Source organism: Lactuca virosa, chromosome 9 (assembly GCF_052849685.1).
Source record: "Lactuca virosa cultivar CGN04683 chromosome 9, Lactuca_virosa_CGN04683_v6, whole genome shotgun sequence".
NCBI lineage: Eukaryota > Viridiplantae > Streptophyta > Magnoliopsida > Asterales > Asteraceae > Lactuca > Lactuca virosa.
Window position 1 is genome coordinate 245,212,127 of NC_136434.1, and position 20,346 is coordinate 245,232,472.

The 20,346-nt window shown below is 41.6% G+C and overlaps 1 pseudogene; it reads right to left on the minus strand.

The window, feature by feature from the left end:
• Nucleotides 1–2,543: 2,543 nt before the first annotated feature.
• Nucleotides 2,544–13,768, minus strand: LOC145140440 (uncharacterized; annotated as a pseudogene).
• Nucleotides 13,769–20,346: the final 6,578 nt, after the last annotated feature.

The window sequence follows — 20,346 nt, forward strand, 5'->3', positions numbered from 1 at the left end:
GTTACAATACGTTACAACGCAAAGACCTAACGATCCTGAACACTATTGCAGGTCTTATCTTCAATCACTCAACATCTTATTCAAGTCTTCAGCAATCTAAACACTGCTACCTGTGATGCATATAAAATGAGTGGGTCAGGTTGGGAAATACAACAATGAAAGGAATGGAATAATCGAATGAATATACCCAATTCACACTCTCGAATCAGAGTGATTCCTTAACAACACAAGATATTATCTCGTCAGGGTTGGTCATCCATATTCCGCTAGATGAGTTACGAAGTTGATTACTTCTTAACAGAAATGATAAAGACAACAAATGAGGGAAATTGAGTACCTGAATGAAGCTCTGTTCATTAACAACGCAAGACAGATAAGTCAAGGTTGGTCATGTATACTTCGCTAGATGACTTCGACATGCCTAGAAGTGGTCTGACCCTAAGGTATTATTGAACATAGTTCTACCCTCATACTCACCCTATATGGTTGTCTATGAAGCTAACTCGATCACTTTATAAATGGAAACACTGACACACAAAGCTTTTCAAAAGAAAAAAGGAGGGGAATACTAATGTAGTACTCGGTATGCTCTCGTACCCTGACACGTAATAGTATCGAAATAGCACTTCTTATATACTAGTACTTATGGCACATAATAGTACCCCTAACACAAGTTGCACCTGAGAAATAGAGTTCTACTCTTCGTTATAAGCTCATACATATCCAAATAAAAACTACGTGATGTCCAAACTTAATTGAACTAAACATCTCTTTTAATTCTTAGGGTATAACTAACCAAGATTATAATACCCATAATCATCCCAAAGTTCATGTTTATATAATATATTTATAGTATATGATAAATCTAACATCTCTTCAGCATAACTCAAACTAAGAATCGTTTATGAATCTTATCTCATCACTAGGCAAGACTATAATGATTAATATCAATCAAGATTCACTACTAGAAAAACAGCCTTTTACGACGCGCAATGCGTGTCGTAAAACGCTCAGACGACGCGCAAATACGTGTCAAGAAAGGCCCTGTAATAACGAGAGACGACACGCTTTTGTGCGTCGTCTATTTACGACGCGCATTTACGAAGCGCATTTATGACACGCATTTACGACGCGCAGTTATGACACGCAGTGCGTATCAAGGAAGGCCCTGTCAAAAAGGAAGACGACACACATTTGCGTGTCGTAACCTTACGACGCGCGTGTTTATGAAACACAATGCGTATCAAGGAAGCCCTTGTCAAGAAAGGCCATGTCATAAATGAAGATGACACACATTTTTGTGTATCGTAATTTTAAATGTTAAAAAAAAATATTATTTATAGATTTACTAATTTTCAAATTAAATTTGCATTTAATTTCTCATAACAAAAAATAAAATACCATATACAAAAAATACAATCCATTGCATAAAATTTAATGTCATACAAATAATCGATCCATGGAAAAATAAAACAAATCAATAGAAGTTGTTTTCTCCCTATACATGATTATCACATAGTAAATAACAAACTTTATTTCATATTCATACATATGATCACAATATTCATTAAAAAAACATATACCTACATCTTCGCCTAAAATGTTATTACATGATGCAAGTTGGCCACTTCATTGATGGATCACCAAGAGGAAGACCAACAACTGCCCTAAAATGTTCCATGATGTGCCCATACTCATGTCCTGTAACTTTAAACATTTAATAAACTAAAATACCTCCTAAAAATAAAATTACACAAGAAACAACACATCATAATGAGAAATTACTAACATGAATGGAAGAAGTACACTATAAATTTGTTTTTCCAAGAGTGGCATGGACGATCAGGTGCTACAAGTTTGTCCAAGCTGCCAAACAAAGACTGCATGCAAACTAAAACATACATACACTATAAATTTAATTACCATACAGCTGCAAAAGCGAAAACATTGGAAAAACTTGAAGCAGAGCTTCTTGATCTTGTTGCAGCCTCTTAGAAATCTCCAAATTTTTCACAGTTCATGAAGGATTTGGCTGTGCCTGCAGATAGCTCAGGGGCAAAAAGGTAATTTGACATAGAAAAATGTAGCATGCTTCTTTTGCAGTGTGACATAGCTCAGGGGCAAAAAGGTAATTGACAGAGAAACATGATTATCTTACCATGTATGAGCAGAATGCAAACGATCAGAGCTTCCATAAACTTTGTGAATCTGATTGGTGGTGCTAGTCTTTGGAGTAGCTTGAAATCCATTCCCAAATCCAGGCGTCACCTCCCTTTCAGACAGCCAATAAACATGTTCGTATCAGAAACAACTAATAAACCATGTTAATTCTTAAAGAAAATTTAAATAAATACACAATGGGTGTTACTCATCTTAGTAAATGTAGCTATTTGAAATTCAGACAGCCATGCAAGCTCACTTACAATGGGGGTTACTCATTTCTAGAAAGAGACCTTGAAGATTCCTCCTTGTCCTACAGATAAAGGAAATGTAAGAAAAAAAATTAAGTCTCACAAAGTATATGGACAATTTTATACAAAATTCTATTGAAACAGATAGAAACTTGGTTTTTGAGATTCATCAGTACCCAACTTTTATTTTTTCTCAAATTTCTCAATAAGATTCCGAGTCTTTCCATTTGAAACTGCAACACATTTAACAGGTGTCGAACTTTTGTTGGAGGAATCAACAGATACCTCATGGTTAGATGAAGATTTAGAGTTAGGTGTTTTCTCCTCTGAAGAATCAATCGCCACATCATCAGTAAAAAGCCTTCTTTGGATATTTGTATTTGATCCATCTTTCCTAGAAACAACAGGAGTCATGCCTGCAGCTTTACTTCAAGCAGTGAGTGTTACAGTTACAGTAACAGTAATATAAAATAGGTAAAAGATTAAAATAATTGAGATAATGTAACAACGTAAATTTTCAAAACAATTTTTTCATTTTTAAATCATACTTTTAATCATAAAACAATATCAAACATAATATATCCAATGTCATCATCACAAAACAATTCCCAGAATCTCAACATAATCTCTATGAGTGTGTACTGATCATTCCAGCGCCTTCCCGCGATCCTCACTGGTACCTGAAACACATAACACAGAACACAGTAAGCATAAATGCTTAGTGAGTTCCCCAAAATACCACATACAACACATACGCCACTCGAGGCTATAGTACGACCCTCCGGTCGATGTGTCTCAGCGGGACCCTCCAGTCCCGTAGCTCGTTGGACCCTCTGGTCCGGTCATAGCTCGTTGGACCCTTCGGTTCGGTCTGTATCGTTGGACCCTTCGGTCCGGTCTATACAACATATAACATACATATATCACATAACACAAAATCTCATACATACACATAGCACACAAGACCCTCCGGTCTACACATAGATACCACTCTAGGTAATGTATAGTGAGAAGACTCACCTCGGGTAACTCGGATAATCTCGCACACGGATATACTGATCTAGCCCCCGCCTAATCACATAAACAATATCCTCAAATAAATAATGGCTCTCAAAGGCTAGATTAAATCCCTTTCTACAATCCCACAGAAGGGTAAAAGACCATTTCACCCCTCCCTGACCCAAAAGTCCAAATGTTGACCAAAACCCTAAAAGTCAACAAAAGTCAACAGGGGCAGTACGCGGCGCGTACCAGCTCTTGTACGCGGGGCGTACTCCGACGATCCATAATCGGGGTCTCAATCCCTTACGCTGCGCGTTCTGAGAGTTACGCCCAGCGTAAGTCTCAGTTTAAGCCTTCCTTGGATTTTGGTCTTAAACGATTAAGACATAAACTCAAACTCTAGATCTAGCTTCTCTAAGATCACTTAATCCATAAAGTCGAGACCTTTAAGCCTTTGCATGGCTGTAAAGGTCCCTAATCACTCTAACACCTTTCCTTCTTCCTCATAAAGTCTAGATCTCATGCATGGCTCAATATTCACGTCCAAGATTGGATTTTTATGAACATACAACTCATACTACCCTGAAATATGGCAGATCTAGGCCAATGGAGACTATTTGCTCATAAAGTCTCCACCTTGGGACCAAAAACCCTAAAAATTGGTCCAAGAAGCACAAATCAAAAATGACAAGGAAAGCTTTGAGCTTTTTACCTCAGAAAGAAGCTTCAACCTCTGTAGGATTCGGATCTACTCTTGTCCACCAACTTCTAGCTCCTAAAATGGCCTCCTCTTCTCTTTCACCACCTTGAAATGGCACTTTGAAGCTTAAGAACACACACACACAAGCTTATGACTGGTTTTTGCTCTCTTAGGGTTTCACTCACTGAAGTATGGTGGCTGGGGTAAGGGTCTTATCATTCCTTTTATAGAGCACAAGTCTCATTTAGGGTTTGCATCTGGGCCCGCTACGCCCAGCGTAACCCAGGGTACGCCCAGCGTACCTAGGCGAGTCCGCGTCTAACTTAAGCGCATGAGTACGCCCAGCGTACTAGAACCAGACTTCGCCCTCGAAGTCTCATGCCACAAACAACTCCGGATGCTGCTCCCGCATCTCTGACTCCGGCTCCCAAGTCAGCTCGGACCCTTTCCGATGTTGCCACTGGACCTAAACCAGGGGGACTTCCTTATTCCTCAGAACCTTGTTCTTCCGATCTACTATTGCGATTGGTCTCTCCACGTAATTCAGGCTCGCATCCACCTGAATATCCTCCAGCGGTACCACTGCCGTCTCGTCGGCAATACACTTCCTCAACTGGGACACGTGGAAGGTATCATGTATCTGGCTCAACTCCACAAGCAGCTCCAAATAGTATGCTACCCTGCCCACCCTGGCGGTCACCCTGAAAGGACCAATGTACCGAGGTCCCAGCTTGCCCCTCTTCCTGAATCGAATTACTCCTTTCCAAGGAGACACCTTCAGGACTACAAAATCCCCGACCTTAAACTTGAGCTCGGACCGTCGCCTATCCGCATAACTCTTCTGGCGACTCTGGTCTGTCAATAACCTTTATCTAACCTGCTGTATCTGCTTGTTCGTCTGAAGCACTATCTCAGTGCTGCCCATCACGCGCTGCCCTACCTCTCCCCAGCAAATGGGAGTCCGACACCTCCTCCCATACAACAAGTCGAAGGGGGGCATACCAATACTCGAGTGGTGGCTGTTGTTATAGGAAAACTCAGCCAACGGCAAATACGTGTCCCAAATTCCTCCGAAATCCAACACACATGCCCAAAGCATGTCCTCGAGCCTCTGAATCGTCCGCTCACTCTGTCCATCCGTCTGTGGGTGGTAAGCGGTACTGAAATGCAGCCTCGTGCCCAACTCCTCATGGAACTTCTTCCAGAACCTGGAAGTGAAACGTACATCTCGATCTGACACAATCGAGATCGGTACTCCATGCCGCGATACCACCTCCCTCACATACAACTCTGCCAGTCTCTCTGCAGAAGAGCCCTCACTGATAGCAAGGAAGTGAGCGCTCTTCGTCAGCCGGTCGACAATCACCCAAATTGCATCGACACCCCTCGCGGTCCTTGGCAACTTGGTGATAAAATCCATGGAAATCTGTTCCCACTTCCACTGGGGAACCTCAAGTGGCTGCAACTTGCCGTGCGGACGCTTGTGCTCAGCCTTAACCCTGCGACAGGTCAAGCACCTCTCAACAAACCATGCTACATCCCGCTTCATACAGGGCCACCAATAATCTTTCTTCAGATCCAAATACATCTTAGTAGCCCCGGGGTGGATCGAGAATCTCGATGTATGCGCCTCCTCCATCAGTATGGCACGTGCCCCGCCCAAAAACGGCACCCAAATCCGACCCTGAAAGATTATAAGCCCACGACTATCGGTAACGAACTCAGATACCTGCCCAATCACCCTCTCTCTCTTGCGGTTCTCCGGTCTCACAGCCTCTGCCTGGGCCTCCCGAATGGCGTCCCACACCGGAGTCATCACCGTCAACCGCATACAAATGTCTCGAATCGGGGAACTCTCCGCCCTACGGCTCAGGGCATCAGCTACAACAATAGCTTTTCCCGGGTGGTACAGGTTCTCACAATCATAATCCTTTACCACATCCAACCACCTCCTCTGGCGCATATTCAGGTTGGGCTGATCCATCAAATACTTCAAGCCCTTGTGGTCCGTGTATATGGTACACCGAACCCCATACAGATAGTGACGCCAGATCTTGAGGGCGAACACCACTTCCCCCAACTCCAGATCATGAGTGGGATACCTCGTATCATGAGGCTTCAGCTGCCTCGATGCATACGCTATCACATGCCCTCTTTGCATAAGTACTGCACCCAATCCCGATATCGATGCGTCAAAATACACCACAAAATCCTCCAACCCTTCCGGGAGGGCTAACACTGGGCCCTCTCATAATCTCTGACGAAGTATCTCAAACGAGGTCTGCTGCTCCGGGCCCCACAAAAAAGCGACACCCTTCCGGGTTAACCTGGTGATAGGCACGACAATCTTGGAGAAATCCCTGATAAATCTCCGATAGTAGCCGGCCAACCCCAGAAAACTCCTGATCTCGGAGGGGGATCTCTGCACTTCCCATCTCATAACTGCCTCGATCTTGGCCGGGTCGACCAATATCCCATTCTGGTTGACGAGATGCCCCAAGAACTGGACCTCTCGCAACCAAAAATCGCACTTGGAGAATTTGGCGTAAAGCCTCTCCGACCTCAAAACTCCGAGAATCTCTCTCAAATGCTCCTCATGCTTCTCTCTGGATCTCGAATACACCAAAATATCGTCGATGAACACGATCACCGATCGATCCATCATTTTCCTGCATACCCGGTTCATGAGATCCATGAACGCTGCCGGTGCATTGGTGAGCCCAAAGGGCATCACCACGAACTCGTAATGCCCATAACGAGTCCTGAACGCCGTCTTCTGGATATCCTCATCCCGCACTCTCATCTGATGATATCCAGACCTCAAATCAATCTTGGAGAACCAAGATGCTCCCTGCAACTGATCGAACAGATCATCGATCCTCGGTAAGGGGTAACGGTTCTTGACTGTCAACTTGTTCAACTCCCGGTAATCAATGCACATCCGGTGTGAACCATCCTTTTTCTTGACAAAAAGGATCGGCGCTCCCCACGGCGAGCTACTCGGTCGAATAAACCCTTTTCCCAGCAGCTCCTGAAGCTGCGAGGATAACCCCTGCATCTCTGGTGGCGCAAGGCGATAGGGTGCCTTGGCAATCGGCGCCGCTCCCGGAATTAAATCGATGCGAAACTCCACCTGCCTCTCGGGAGGCACACCCGACAACTCCTCAGGGAAAACATCCGGGAACTCTCGCACTATCGGCACATCATTAACAGAACTAGGCCTCTCCGCTGCTACTCGTGTGTCCATCACGTAGGCCACAAACCCACTACAGCCCTGCTGTAGACTCTGCCTCGCTCTAGCAGCCGAACAGAATGCTGACCCTGAACGGGTACCCTCGCCGTACACTGTAAGAACTCCCCCACTAGGGCCTCGTATCGTCACCAACTGTCACTCGCAGTCTATAACAGCCCCAAAACGGCTCAACCAATCCATGCCCACTATGACACACACATCCCCCATCGCAATCGGGATCAGATCTATCGGGAACTCAACACTGAAGATCTCGAGTACACAACCTCGAATCACATCCGTAGCATACACCGCTTGTTCGTCAGCTGTGGAAACCCATAGCGGTCGACTCAACGCCTCTCGCTGGATGCTGATGTGCTGACTAAACGCTAAAGACACAAATGACCGACTCGCACCCGAGTCAAATAACACCAAAGCAGGTACATAACTCACAAGAAAAGTACCTACGCAGATCATAATATAAGAACAAGATCTCATAAGTCAGCATAAATAAATGAAAGAATACATACCAGCCACGACATCGGGCGCTACGCGGACCTCCTCCGCTGTTAACTGGAAGGCTCTCCCGCGAGCCTTCGGTGCCTCGGCCTTCGCTGGCCGAATCTCAGCAGCTCTAGCAATAGGTGCAGATCCCTGCGCTGATCCCTGCAGTAGCTGTGGGCACTCGGCCTTCCGATGGCCGGTCTGGTTGCAATGAAAGCAAACCGTAAATCCCTTGGGGCAATCCCTCGCATAATGCCCCTCCTTCCTGCACTTGTAACATACCCCAGCTCTGCACACCCCCTCATGGCTCTTGCCGCACTTCCCACAAGTGCGGCCCTTCGGACCCCCAGATCTTGAATCAGCGGGCTTTGCCCGCTTGGCCGCCGGCTGAGCCTGCACCGGTCGCCTTTCCCTCCTCTAAGACTCGGCCTCCTCCCTGACCTGAGTCTCCAACTCAATCTCCCTCTTCCGGGCATTTGCCTGGAGCTCAGCAAATGTCCGGTATGACGAGTTCGCCACAAACTCACGAATATCCCTCCTCAGTATGCTCAAGTACCGGCTCATACGTGCCTGCTCAGTAGACACGTGCTCAGGGCAAAACAACGCTCTCTCATGGAACATCCTCGTAATCACAGTCACAGACTCAGCTCCCTGCTTGAGGGACAAGAACTCATGGGCTAAACGTTCCCTCTCCATAGGGGGAACATACTCATCTCGAAACATCACGGTGAACCTCTCCCAGGTCACCGTGGTAAGCACTGCCGTAGTGAAGTCCGCCGTCACAAACTTCCACCAGTCCTTCGCCCCCAAGCGAAGCTGGTTCAGTGCAAACCAAACCCTCAGATGCTCCGGACACGAGCAGGTGTAGAAGCATCCCTCGATATCAGAAATCCATCTCATCGCAGCAATCGGATCCTGCGTCCCATCAAACTCCGGTGGCTTCATGTTGCTGAACTCCCGGTACAGCAACGAGTCACCCCCCTGAGGTCTAGCAGCAGCCACAGCCGCAGTGGCTGCAGCAGCCGCAACCTCAATAACCGCTTCGTATCTCTCGTCAAACGTCTCAATCAAGGTGGTCTTGATAGACCCAAACATCTCCGGTATCTCTGCGAGGATAGCCGTAGCCACCTCATCGTGGATCATCTGACGAAGCTCCTCGTCACTCACGCCGCTCGTCTCTGGTCTGTGGCGTGTCCCAACCATGATGCCTCTGAAATACAACATAAAAATATCAGAGACTCGCTCGAGTGTACTCGCACTCGATAACTCAACCCTACTTGTTTCATAGTAACCCAAGGATTCTTACTTGGATTGCGCACTGATCCGGTGTCTTCAGTAGTACTGGCCCTATACTACCATCCACACCACATCAGTATTCACTCCAAGTCCTCCTCCTTGGATCTCAGATCACAAGTACTCTACATCTCGCTAGCATAGGCTACCCTTCGGTAGACCTCTCATCAGCTCCTCACTGCTACCTACTCACTCTCAAGCACCTCATAGCAGCAAAAATCTTCTTAGGCTAAGGCATCACAAATCAGGCCACTCTAGTCCTAATATGAATACCTAGCCTACTCTAGCATGCATAACATATCATAACATATCTCATAACACATAATGTAAGGGTATTTTGGGAAATCACCGTTCGGGCGCTGGCTGATCGTACACACTGCTTCCTTCTGCTTTTCTCAAATTCTTTTACTTCTTTAGAAAAATTGTTTATTTTGTGAAAAACTTCCTCAAACCCTCAGTTTGAGTTCAGATACGCCCGAAGGTGCATCCGAATCCCTCAAACCAAGGCTCTGATACCAACTTGTAACAATGTAAATTTTCAAAACAATATTTTCATTTTTAAATCATACTTTTAAACATAAAACAATATCAAACATAATATATCCAATGTCATCATCACAAAACAATTCCCAGAATCTCAACATAATCTCTATGAGTGTGTACTGATCATGCCGGCGCCTTCCCGCGATCCTCACTGGTACCTAAAACACATAACACACAACACAGTAAGCATAAATACTTAGTGAGTTCCCCAAAATACCACATACAACACATACGCCACTCGAGGCTACAGTACGACCCTCCGGTCGATGTGTCTCAGCGGGACCCTCCAGTCCCGTAGCTCGTTGGACCCTTTGGTTCGGTCATAGCTCGTTGGACCCTTCGGTCCGGTCTGTATCGTTGGACCCTTCGGTCCGGTCTATATCGTTGGACCCTCCGGTCCGGTCCATACAACACATAACATGCATATATCACATAACACAAAATCTCATACATACACATAGCACACAAGACCCTCCGGTCTACACATAGATACCACTCTAGGTAATGTATAGTGAGAAGACTCACCTCGGGTAACTCGGATAATCTCGCACACGGATATACTGATCTAGCCCCCGCCTAATCATATAAACAATATCCTCAAATAAATAATGGCTCTCAAAGGGTAGATTAAATCCCTTTCTACAATCCCACAGAAGGGTAAAAGACTATTTCACCCCTCCCTGACCCAAAAGTCCAAATGTTGACCAAAACCCTAAAAGTCAACAAAAGTCAACAGGGGCAGTACGCGGCGCGTACCAGCTCTTGTACGTGGGGTGTACTCCGGCGATCCATAATCGGGGTCTCAACCCCTTACGCTGCACGTTTTGAGAGTTACGCCCAACGTAAGTCTCAGTTTCAGCCTTCCTTGGATTTTGGTCTTAAACGATTAAGACATAAACTCAAACTCTAGATCTGACTTCTCTAAGATCACTTAATCCATAAAGTCGAGACCTTTAAGCCTTTGCATGGCTGTAAAGGTCCCTAATCACTCTAACACCTTTCCTTCTTCCTCATAAAGTCTAGATCTCATGCATGGCTCAATATTCACGTCCAAGATTGGATTTTTATGAACATACAACTCATATTACCCTAAAATATGGCAGATCTAGGCCAATGGAGACTATTTGCTCATAAATTCTCCACCTTGGGACCAAAAACCCTAAAAATTGGTCCAAGAAGCACAAATCAAAAATGACAAGGAAAGCTTTGAGCTTTTTACCTCAGAAAGAAGCTTCAACCTCTGTAGGATTCAGATCTACTCTTGTCCACCAACTTCTAGCTCCTAAAATGGCCTCCTCTTCTCTTTCACCACCTTGAAATGGCACTTTGAAGCTTAAGAACACACACACAAGCTTATGACGAGTTTTTGCTCTCTTAGGGTTTCACTCACTGAAGTATGGTGGCTGGGGTAAGGGTCTTATCATTCCTTTTATAGAGCACAAGTCTCATTTAGGGTTTGCATCTGGGCCCGCTACGCCCAACGTAACCCTGGGTACGCCCAGCGTACCTAGGCGAGTCCGCGTCCAACTTAAGCGCATGAGTACGCGCAGCGTACTCTTCAGTACGCCCAGCGTACTCATTTGCCTTAATATTTCCTTTATGGGTTAAATTTGACAACTTGGAAAAGAAGAAGGGTTTAAGAGACGCACCTAAATTCCGAGATGTTACAGATAACAAAACAACTTACTGTCTACATATATATTCTTGATATCTTTTGTGTCATCATCTGAAGGTATAAATGACATTCTTGGAGTCTTAATTCTCTCTATAACACTTTCTTGGAGATTAGTCTTTGGATCCACATGAGCTTTTTCCATGGCTATCATGTTATGTGCATATGGTTCAATATGCTTCACAAACAGAAAGGTATACAAGTAAATAATAAATAATGTGAAATTATTTAAATTATGGAAGGATAAAGAATTAAAGATAGTTACTGAAACATCTGCTGCCCAAACTCCAATAGAGTTTTGATAATATGAGCACCCTAAAAGCTTCCCATCATCAATACAAAGGTCACCCAATGTTGACCATCCTATATCAACAACATCATGAGAAATTATAGGCTCCCATGAATACACCTTAAAAAAGAATCAGAGTGAGAATTATAGTTTCCAAAACCCAAACTATAAAAACTAATGTAAAAAAGAAGAAAAAAGTTAGAACCTTTAAACTGTTGTCTAATCCACAAAAGAGTGTTCTTCCATCTGGATGAAATGCAACTGATCGTACCCCTGTTGCCTGTGTAAAATTAATAAACAAGTTATAAAAGAAAGATCATGGGCCCACATTGATACATAGAAGTTTCTAGAAGTATACCTCAGCCCGAGTTGTCCCAATCAATTCAAAGGTTTCCAAATCCCAAAATTCACAGTTCTATCTGATGAACCTGAATTAACACATGCATCGTCAAGAAAAACATAAAAAAATTGAAAGAAAATAGAAGCCATTGTTGGATGGATACAAACCTGTTGCTAGAAGAAACTAAATAGGATGGAAATCCATTGATTTAATGTGGCCTTCATGCAAGAGCTTTCCAGCAGTTAAGTCCCATATCTTTACAACATTATCAAGTCCTCCAGACACCACCCATCTTCCATCAGGGGTAAATCTGATTGTACTAATTACTCGTTTATGACCCTTATATATATGAATGCATCCTTTCTTTCTAATATCACATATCTTCAAATTAGTATCCATGGATCCTGATGCAAGAAACTCACCAAAAGGATGGAATTCCAAGGCAGTGTAGTAGGATCGGTGTCCATTAAGTGTTCTAAACACTGCATTTAAAGAAAAAGAATTAGACATCGAGTAAAAAAAAGTACTACAGAGACGTAAGGTGATTACATAAAAAGTCATAAATACCATATGTCTCTTCTAACTCCCAGAGCTTTACCACGCCAGAAGAACCTCCAGCAGCCACCAACACTTGGGTTGAATCAAAAGTTACAGATTCTATAGGGCTCGCGTGGCCACTTAAACTCTACACCAACAAAAAAGATATAATAGTTTAGAATCATTTGTACATTTTCTTCAATTCATTCTAATTTTAGAAACAGAAAGATGAAGTTTGGGTATTGAGACTATATATGTATCTTTTTTTGGTAATGAGGATAGATAATCTCCATCCGATCCAACTTTGTTTGACCAAAAGGGAAACCCGGGCCCACACAAATACCCCGGGAACCATCCCTTTAGGAGAAGGCTGGTGGCATCCCTGTAATGACATGTGGTCAAACCATAACCAAAATAATCAAGATTCAAGAATTATAAAATCATATGGTGTTGATGAGTTGGAGGCAACATTGGATAAGATACATGAGAACAATCAAGTGAATAATAAACAAAGGCAGATGACCTCCAGTTCAGCTCACCAAGAAGTGTCTTACAATCAGTTTGTCTCCCAGGTATCCTGTCTATAAGTGAATAATCAAGTGATTCATGTAGTAATGATCGAGTGCAAAACCATCTTAAGGAAATCTTGATGGGAGTTGTAAGGCACAAAGTGAAGACATCAACAGGAAACTCATGAATTTGTGGTAGGGTTTCATGTGCTTCACATGCTGCAAGTAGAATACAGTCTCTTGGTGAAGTTCCTGAAGAAGAACTTGAGGGAGTCCAATCCTGGAGGTATATACATATAAATGATATTCAAGCATTTAGTCAAACAATAATAACAATGTTGTCAAGAAATAAATAGTTAATAATACCTCTATGAAGGCATTGGCAATCATCCCTGCAGCAGAACAATCAAAAACATATATGTAGGGAGTCTTGAGCCATGAGTCAAGGTCGCTGATAGGCAATGGAATATACTGTGTATAACTCTACAACATTTGAGAAGAATAGAGGAAATTAGTCTAGGGAAACTATTGAATACAAGGCATGAAGATAGAAAGATAGTGCAAAATAAAAACATATAATTACCCTGTTAAAAAACCAAATTTCACCATTGGCAGTTGGTTTAGGTACACCATGACCATTATAATGGAAAAAGAACCCTTTCAGATTTGGCATATTTGCGACATGTAGTACACTACCAATAACCACCCAACACCACATAGCATTTGTTTTCAAATGCATAGTTGTATTAGCAATGAATTATCACTGTTACAAGAACAACATGATTAGCTTTGTATATCACAGCAACAACAATATGCTGTTGGGTTTAGCATATAGCAACAACAGCCTCCAGCAAATCTCTAAAGCGAACTACTTTGATAACCATGTGAACTCCAACTAATAAAACTAAATCACCCACTACAAGCTTTTTGCTTAATAACTGTAATGAAAACAAACATTTAACCCTCAATTAGTTGGGTATGCTAAATAACTTAATGAAATTACATATGAAACTAGGTTACATGCTCTATAGGTTTCTTCTTTTTTCTCTCGCAATCAGAAATTTTAAAAGTAACATCTCATATGCATTTATTCAAACAGGTTACCCGCTCTCATGGTTCACGAGTGAACAGATAAAAAATTTCCAAATTCACTTTTTTTTGTGCTCAAATCATTTGTCTATGGAGAGTGATTTCAATCAGGTAAATCAAGTAATTCTCTTGAAAATTAATCATAAACTTTTCTAATTTCTTCAGATACAACACAAAGGGATGAACTCACATGGAGTCGTGAGCTTTGGCGAATCGGATCTGATTAGCGAACCATGGGAAGGCAAGAAGTAGGCGATACGGAGAACATTGGTCAGCAGAGTAAGTCGATGATTGCGAATGAGTTGTAGTGGTGTTGTTGAGGTGTGTCGAGATCATGATAAACATACCTTAATCAGCCCTAGAGCTTGGAAACTTGAGCAGTCGTTCCAGTCTCCGGTGAGGTGAGGTGAGCATGAGGTCTACGATGGAAAGAGGTGAGCTGAGGTCGCTTACAGGTGAGGAGAGCCGAGGTAGAGAATGTTGCAGAGAGCAATCCTTGAAAAAAGCCCTAGATAATGGTCCCTATGATTGTTTGATAAGATAAATAGTCTGTTCAATGAAGACGAGAGTTGGAAGACGACGTTCAATGAAGTTTTCAACAATGAGGGCAAGAACGTTCATCCAGCAAACCATACCTGTTCATCCTCCTCATGAGAGCTTCGCCTTCGAAGATTCTTTGTGGATCTTTGTCCTCAAGAGTTAGAATCATTCTCGCAGCATTACGGATTTTGCTGAGTCGTTCCTTTTCAACTTTGCATCGTAGACTGTATTCTCCGACCAATTTCAACTTTGCGTCTAGTCTTTCCTTTTCATTTAAGCATTGATAATTAGGGCAAGAGGGAAAGGAGGGCAAGAGGGAAAGGAGAAAAAAGGAAGGCGGGGTTTTTAATTTTTTAGGATTTCATTTTCCCCCTGGTTATTAAGGGATGGAACGCGCGTTCCATTAAAATTTATAAAGCGACATCCATAGACGACACCCATTTTATTATAGGTTCCCTCCGTGTTTTTTTGGATTAGACACTAATTTAAGGGCACGCAATAATGCGTGACCTAAATCCTTAAATTTTTTGAAGTGATGACACTTTTTTAATGTCACTCTCTTTTGTGTAACATAAATCAATGAGTATCGTGGTTTGCACGTCATAAAAGGCTATTTTTCTAGTAGTGATTATAATATCCATAATCATCCCAAAGTTCATGTTTATATAATATATTTATAGTACATGATAAATCTAACATCTCTTCAACTTAACTTAAACTAAGAATCCTTTATGAGTTTTATCTCATCACTAGGAAATACTATAATGATTAATATCAATTCCCAATACCAAATCAGTTTAGGCAACACTATCTTTTTCTAGTGTATACATTTAGCACACAGTATTAGGTATTAATATACATTTACTTTCTCAGAATTAATACTTTTGTTATTATTATCACGTAATAATATTACATATTCATCTTAAAAAAATGTAAAACCATATTTGGTCCGCGTAGAGTATATCATCAAATATACATTTAACATATATTCTAGTCAATAAGCATGTAATTCACATATAAATTACTTTCAGAAGATATTTAATACTTTTATTAATTGTAACGTCCTGAATTTTTCAACCCAAATGTTTCATTTTTATTTATTCAAATATATGTGAGTATGATTACATTGTGCGGAAACATGTAGTGAATGCGCGTGTGTACAGTCGAACTATGCCCTTCTCACGAATCAATAAAGTACAAGAAAAACATTTATAATCAACTAGGAAAGCACGAGGCTTAGTGAGTTACACAAAATAGCATATAATACAATACATACACATGTTTACAATTAATGGCTCACGATCTAACAATAATATGTGTACTTCCGGCCTACACACCATTTCGTTAACACGGGTCTTGTATGCACTAGTGGGATAAAGGATACCTAACCGCTTAGTGTTATCTTTTGGTCGCCAGGGTATCTTCGCGATTTCTGTAACCAAGTTATAGGCCGATTACACATGTTTTTCAAATTGGATGATTTGATCTGCAACACCTCAAATTTTAGCCCAATTTTTTCATTTTAATTTACCAAAATAAGGGTTTCAAAAACCAATTTATCAAATACATAATTATCCCAAAACAACCAGTATCACAAATATCAGAGTTCATAAACATGTCCCAGTAGTAAATCTTCCAGTGCGTGTGTACAATCGGACCTTCGCCTTCCTGCGGTCATCGGAAGTACCTACCACATAAAAATCAACAACTTTAAGCACGAAGCTTAGTGAGTTCCCCAAGATACCACATACAACACAACATAAATAAACAGCTATGGGTTATCAGCAACCCTGTGGACTATCAGCAGTCCCAATGGGCTAACTGCACGCCCGGTGGGTTATCAACAGTTAAATCACATAATAAACAACATAACACAATAATAACTGCTAGACCTAGCTGGTCATCATAGATGCAGCTATTCTACCACACAGGTAAGAATAATTGAGGAGACTCACCTGATACTGACGACAAGTAAATCTCACACCCGAACTGTCGGATCTAAACTCTGCCTAATCAACAAAATAATCAACCCTAATTAATAATTAAGGCCCAAAACTCACTCACGAGTCCAAATCACATAACTAAAACTTCTAAGGGAAAAAGGACCATTTTCCCTTCACATGGTCCAAAACCCTAAATCTTAACCAAAGGTCAAAGTCAACAAAAGTCAACTTTCAGCGAGTATGCTGAGTGTACTACTTCTTATGCGGGGCGTACTACAAAATCAGGATTCATTGGGGGCGTAGCCAGGAGTATTCCCGGCTTACTCTGTCTGCCTTTATTTCCACCAACTTAGTGTCTTAATCCTTTAAGACAACTAACCCAACCTCATATCTGATTAGTCTGAGATGTCTTAACCCATAAAGTCAATGGCTTTAAGCCTTTGCATGGCTAGGAAGGACCCAAAGCAGCAATCTTTAACTTCTAACACACTCTAAGCTACTTTACTCATGTATGAGCTAAAGGGGATGATCAAGCAACCATTTTTATGAATCTAAAGGTCCTAAAATGCATGAAAGGATAGCTACAATTTCTTGGAATGCTAAAAAATCATTGTAACATTCCGTTTAAATAAGAAACATTAAACAAAAATGAAATAAATAAATAAATAAATAATAAACCATAAAACCCCAAAATGAATTTTATATTTTTATATTATTAGCCCTAAAGTTGTATTAATTTGGCGGGGTGTTTATTACTGGGACGTAAATGTTATAAGTTATGGAAATCAGGGAGTTGAAAGTAGTATTTTTGGCAATGGGGGTTAAAGTGTAACTTTCGGACTAACTATGAATAGATTGTGGAAGGTGGGGATGTTTGGTAAATAATTGGACTTAATCTGAATTAATTTTGTGAAGGCAGGGACCAAAATTGTAAAAAAAAAATGGATTAATATTTGTGAGACTGAGACGGAATTTAAACCTAGCGCTCCTCCCCCTCGTTTCCTTCATGTGAAACTGTAACGCCCGTGTTTCAGGGCTAAGTATTTTAGATGATGTAATAGTCTAGGTCAACTACTGTAACTATTTTTTAAGTATTAAAGATGAAATATTTGAATACTAAGTGAATTATGCGTATTTGTATCCTTATAACTTAATTATAAATGTATAATTAATAAAGAAAAAAAATAAGTGTCAAAATTAAAGTGTGAGATAAGCCTGATATCTTTACATAAAGTTGTAGTGGTCGAAACAAGGATTTAGGGGATATAAAGAACGCCGAAATCCGAGTTATAACGAAGAAGTTATGACCCGTCGAAGTTTCGCGACGGAACCGGCACGATACCGGGAAGCGTAAATAGTGAATTTGCGATAGAGCGAGTTTTAGCCTTAGCGATTTAAACGAAAGTTGTAGAATACGTTAAACCGAGAGCGTCCATAAAAAGAACCCCCAAATCTGACTTTGTATGAGGAAGTTATGATTTTTCGAAGTTTCGGCTTAGAAGTGTACAGCCCGAAGTTCGAATATTAGATCGAGCGGTTTTTAGCCGACACAACCTAAACGAGAATCGAAGATCTCGTTAATAGTAGCGTAACGATGAAAAAACAGACGAAAACGGACGTCGGATGAAGAAGTTATGAATTTTAACGGACCAATCCTGTCCCGGCCTGTTAAAAATATAACTTTTAAAAAATATTCAAAATTAGCCGACGGAGTCTAAACGAAAGTTGTAGAGTACATTCTCTTCTACGCGTGGATATAAAGAACATCGAAAACGGAGCTCGTATGCGAAAGTTACGAATTTTAGAAGTCGGGAAGGAAAATTGTGAAACTGATGCAAACTCGATGACGTGGCAACATCTGGACCATCCATCGCTGATCAAGCCTCGCATCCGATGAACGACACGTCGCCCCTTCGCTACGCCCCGTGTCCGAGGATGGGTACGCCCAGCGTACCCCGGCCTTATCCCTTCCGAGTCCGAGTGCGAGCCAGCTGTATGCGAGCTGGTACCCTTATCCGATCTACGCCCAGCGTAGCCAAGGATTACGCCCAGCGTAGTCCGAGGCCTCGCAGGCTATAATAGGGGGGGGGGGTGGCGAGAGTTCCGGTTTTTTCACACCATTTTTCATTCTCTCTAACTTCTTTCTCTCTCTAAGGGTCCTAAACCCCTCCTAAGCCTAGGTAAACCCCCTAGCACCCAAAGGAAGCCCCGAGGCTCCCGGAGTCCCGAGAAAAAATGGTCTTTCGGTTCGGAAACGCTGCTCCAAGCGAAGCCCGATTTTCTTTAAAATCCGCTGTAAGTGAGCTACGCCTATTAAATTTTTAATATAGCTTTTAAATGATTATAGTAATACTATTAGGTCCTTAAAATAATTATTTGGGCTATTATTATGAGTTATATAGAGTGTTTTTTTAACGCGTATATAATAATAATAATAGCTAGACTATTAATTAGTCGCGGTTAACGTTAGACTAAACCCTAGAGCTATTTATACTAGGTTTTGTCGAGGGAAACTTATTTTGAGATAACGAAGCGCTGTTCGAGTGCAGAGTCACCACCTTTCAAGTGAGTGCATAGTTACTTTCAGCTTACACATAGATATGAAGTATTTTATATAAATTACGTGTTGTGTGTGCATATTATCTGTATACTTGCTATCTATGCTGGATGAACGATTTTATACATGTTTTAAATGATTTAAACTGTATATGTATTTTATATCTACAAAATGTGTTGGGTAAAACATGGGTAGATGTAATAGTTGCTGTGTGACAAAATAAAATAATGAGAGGCCTCGTTATAGATGTTATTGCTGATCCAGTCATCTAGCGGAGTATAGATGACGACCACAGACTCTTCTAGATAGTCCACTGGAACGCTAGCAGGCAACGTGTAGGTGTTTATTTGAACTGTGTGTTTACCAGCAGTACTCCATCCCCCACATGGTTGCCTTATTTGACATGAATTGCTGAGGAATCCCCGAAGCATGTGTTGTCACCCCGATGAAAGTCCTTAGACTAGGTCCCATGAGTTAGATGTTTTAGGGACGTAAAGTGAGGATAACGGGAACGGGTAATCGGCTTGTTTGGTTTGATAAAGTTAATAAACTTATTTATTGTGGGTTGAAAACCCTATGTGCTCACCAGGCTCCCAAGCCTGACCCAATCAGTTTCTTATATTACAGGTAGTGGCGCATGAGCATAGATGTTTGGATGAGAGATAAGGGATTATAGGCCTGTAAATACGAAATAATGTAGTAAGGCTTATGTTGTACTGTTTATGCTTTTGATCTGTATCGAACATGACATACCGAGTCATTTAATGAAATACATTTCTTTGGAAATGCTTTTGATAAATCTTTATCATATTTTGTTTTGGGACAAATTCCGCAACACTTTTATTTAAAATGTTACTCTGATTTTCAAACAAGCATAAACAAAATCGGTCTTTTCTGGCTGTGAAAATGGGGATGTCACAGTTGGTATCAAAGCATTAGTTTAAGCGAACTAGGAATTTGTAGGATTTCTAGACTTAAACTTAGAATGCTAAGTGATGATTGTGAGGTGTGAGCACTAGCTTATTTAGGAATTGTGCCTAAAATGCTTTTATGTGCTAAATGCTTTGTGCCTGATATGCTGTTATTTGTTCGGATCCATGGTCTATTGCCGACCGGATCTGGAAACCTTATGTGTTTAGGATTCTAAACGTACGACTACGATATTAGAACTAACATGTAAACGTTTCG